Source organism: Lipotes vexillifer, unplaced genomic scaffold (assembly GCF_000442215.2).
Source record: "Lipotes vexillifer unplaced genomic scaffold, Lipotes_vexillifer_v1.1 scaffold176, whole genome shotgun sequence".
NCBI lineage: Eukaryota > Metazoa > Chordata > Mammalia > Artiodactyla > Lipotidae > Lipotes > Lipotes vexillifer.
In genome coordinates, this window is record NW_006792628.1 from 212,473 (window position 1) to 216,558 (window position 4,086).

Sequence of the window (4,086 nt, forward strand, 5' to 3'; positions counted from 1 at the left end):
TGAGGACTTCTGTGACCTCACTCCGTTGAATATTGCCTGGAGTCTGAGGTTCTCTGTTATTCCAGTGGTTCCAACACAGAGCTCCTACTGCAGGAGCTTTGGCCCAACCCCCAGCTCGTGAACAAAGGTGCTGCAAGACATGTGAGGTTGCAATAAATAAATAAATAAAAATAAATAAAAGAGAGAACAATAACAAAATGAAAAATAAAATTATACTAGGAAACTAACTGATACATTAGAAAGAATATAAAAATTAAAAAAATATATGAATCAACAAACAGAAGGTACAACAATATGAAAATAGTAGAAAAGAGGAGGGAAAAGAGAAAAAAAAAGTAAGAAAGAAAAATAAACAAAAAAATAGTGGGGGGATGGAAGGCCTTGGCTGTGGAGGGCAGGGCCTAAGCAAGGGTGAGGTTTGGGCAGTGGTCAGACCTATGCTTAAAACCCACAGGGCTGGAAAATGTCTTGGGGCTTACGGGGGATGGACCTTAGGCTCAAAGAACAGAAGGGGTCCAGGAGTGCCCCCCACCCCTGGTTTCAGTGGGTGGGGGACCTCACCTGAGACCCCAGAAGGCTTCCTGGGCTCTAGTGGGTGGGGCAAAGGACCTCCTTTCCTCTCTGTTCCTCCATCCCAGAGGGCCCCTTCTGCCTCTCCTGCCTCTCCTGTTCTCCCCTCAGCCTCCTCCCTATGCTTCCAGGACCAATACATCTGGGGGGGAGGGAGGGGTCATGGAGAGCAGGGGAACTCAGCAGGCTCCCAGGGCCTGAGGGGGTGGGGCAAACACCCTCCTCTCCTCTCCTGCTCCTCCCTCCTGGCAGGCCCCACCTGCCTGCTTCTTCTGAACTCCCCTCAGCCTCCTTCCTATGTCCCCAAGACCAATGCACCCAGGGGAAGGGGGGGATCTTGAAGGGCAGGGGACTGGCCTGGGAGCTTAGCAGCCTCCCCAGTGCCTGAGAGGGTGGGGCAATTGACCTCCACCCCTCTCCCACTACTCCCAGGAGGGCCCCTCCCACCTACCTCTCCTGATCTCCTGGGACTCAGGGAAGCCAATCCTGTCTGCCCTCCACTTCTCATCCCCCCTCTGTTCCCCCATGTCCTACCAGTTCACTTGGGGGTTCCTCCCATCTCCTTGAGCATCAGGGTCACCCACCAGTGCCCTGCAGGCACCCTAGCTGTGGGGAGACACTAACTCAGTGTCTTAACACAGAGCTATCTTGACTCTGCCCCTAGTATCTTTAATATTACTAAAAGATGTGGAAAACAAAGTATTCAGACAATTATATAACAATGCTCACTATTTTCTATCTGGTTCTATGGGCTTTTTAGATCGGGAATGGAATCTTTTCTCTTGATTTGGCTTGGGTCCTCTTGGCATCTGTTTTAAAAGTGAACTATACACTTCGTTCATAGTGTTTATAGTGTTGAGATTCTCAGAGCCTTAAATATTGTTGCACAGATGCTAACTCATCAAATGATCTAACATTTGATTATACAACAATATTTGATTGATCCAACCTTTTCATTGATTATACAACAAAAATTATCTGGTGTTTATAGAGCTTGACACAATCATCCTTATAAACTTTATAGCTTCAATTCATTTATCTTCAGTCACTCATCTCTTCTAATTAATACATTTAAGACAATAAAACTTTTACCGAATACTGGTCAAGTTTTATTCCACAGTTTTTGCTATTATGGTGATTTAATGTTTAAATGCTTCATAATTTCCTACTGAACTCATTATTTCCTCTTAATATGATTCTTTAGTTAACTCCTTAATATAAATATATGGAATGTTTTGATTGGCTATGTCTGAGTGTATTGCACTGTGGTCACAGAACAAAGCATGTATAAAGTTGGTTCTTGCTAGCTATTTGTTGCATTGGTCTACTTTGGTAAATATTCTTGAATGACTACAAAATGTACATTCCCTTTATTGGATTATATTAAATTAAAATTATAAATTGCATTTTCAGGTCTTGTTTTCTTACCTGATTTGCATCTTATTGCACTAATATTTCCTGGTTAAAATGCCTCAATATAAATTAAATATAATATAAATACAATATAAATAAAATATAAATTCATTTTCATCCTTCAACATACTATTTTTAATGTTTTGTTTTTTCTCCCTAGATTTGAAACTATGTATTCAGGTTCATATTAGATTATGGCTAATATACTCATTTTGTGATATTTTCTTAGTATGAAATGCCCCTCTTCTCCCTTTTATCAGCTGAAATTCAATTTTAACTGATATTCACATTTTATCCAAGCATTATATGATTATTTTAAACATATAGTGTTATTTTGTTTTATATATGTCCTTTATAAAAAATATGTCTTTTAAAAAATGTGACTTAAAAACTAGCTTTTCTAATCTACTATAGTAAGTTTAATCTCATGAATATAATATGTTTGTAGTTATTTTGATTATTTTTTGTTTTAAATGTGCCATGTTTTCTCCTAAAATTTCCTCTTTCTTGCTTTCTCTTGGAGTAATCAAATGTACTTTGTTCTACAAAGTAGGACAGGTTGAATGCTACCAATTCTTTACTATTATTTTACTGGTTACCCTTCATATTTTAGTATGCTTCTTTATATGATTATGTATGTGTGTGGGTAGCAAATCTAAAATTAGTTGATGTCTTTATTTTCTTTCCAAACAAAATAAGAAACTGGCCATTTTCCCACCAATCATTAATTCTCATGGTAAAGCTGTCTATTATTTTATTTCCAGCTTGTGGCTAAAATCACAAGAAGAATTAATATATTTCATCTCTTACTTATCTCCTCCCTTCTCTTACTCTTACTCTTACTCTTAACTCTTCTGCTGTTGCTAATAAAAATCTACTTTCAATATTCTTGGATAGTATTTCATTATGGTAGTTCTGGTGATTTTCCCTTCATTCTTAGTATCCTACATTTTCACTCTTGTGTTTCTAGGTATACATTTTATTTTTTAAATTTCAGTCATCACCCAATGATACTTTTCAATTTGGGGATTTGTCTTTCCTCATTTCCAAAACATTATCACCAGTATTTCTTCAATTATTGCCTTTTTCTTAATCTAAGTTTTCCTTCTGGATCTCCTATTAGAATTATGTTGGAATTTCTCAATCTATCCTCTATGTCTTCTAATATCTATTTTTTTCAATCTTTTTCTTTCCTTAATTTCATTGTGCTGCCCTTTGGAATAGTTTTTCTCTTCCATCTTTTTTTCTTTTTCATCTTTATAAAATTTTTGAAGATTACTTCCCATTTACAGTTATAACAAAATATTGGCTATATTCCTTGAGGCTATCTTACAACCAATAGTTACAACCAATAGTTTGTGTCTCCTAGTCCACCACCACTGTATTGCTCCTCCACAACCTCCCCACTTGTAACAAGTAGTTTGTTCTCTATGAGTTGGCTTCCTTTTTATTATGTTCACTTGTTTGTTGTATTATATAGATTTCACATATAAGTGATGTCATACAGTATTTTTCTTTCTCTGACTTATTTCACTTAGCATAATACTTTCCAAGTCTATCTATGTTGCTGCAAATGACAAAATTTCATTCTATTTTATGGCTGAGTAATATTCCATTTTGGTATATACACCACATCTTCTTTTTCTTTATCCATTCATTTCATTCATCTGTTGATGGACACTGGGGTTGCTTCCATATCTTAGCAATTGTAAATAATGCTGCTATGAACATTGGGGTGCATGTATCTTTTAAAATCAATAGGTTTTTTGTTTGTTTGTTTGTTTGTTTGTCTGGTTGTTGTTGGTGGTGGTGGTAGTGGTTGTTTTGGATATACCCAGGAGTAGAATTGCTAGGTAATATGGTAGTTCTACTCTGAGATTTTTCAATAGTAACTGTAACAATTTACTTCTCCATCAACAATATAGGATTTCCTTTTCTCTACCTCCTTGCCAACTTTTGTTATTTGTGTTCTTTCTGATTATAGCCATTCTGACGAGTGTGGGATGATATCTCACTGTGGTTTTGATTGGCATTTCCCTGATGATTAGCAATGTTGAACACTTTTTCATGTGACTGTTGGCCATCTGCATTTCCTCATTGGAA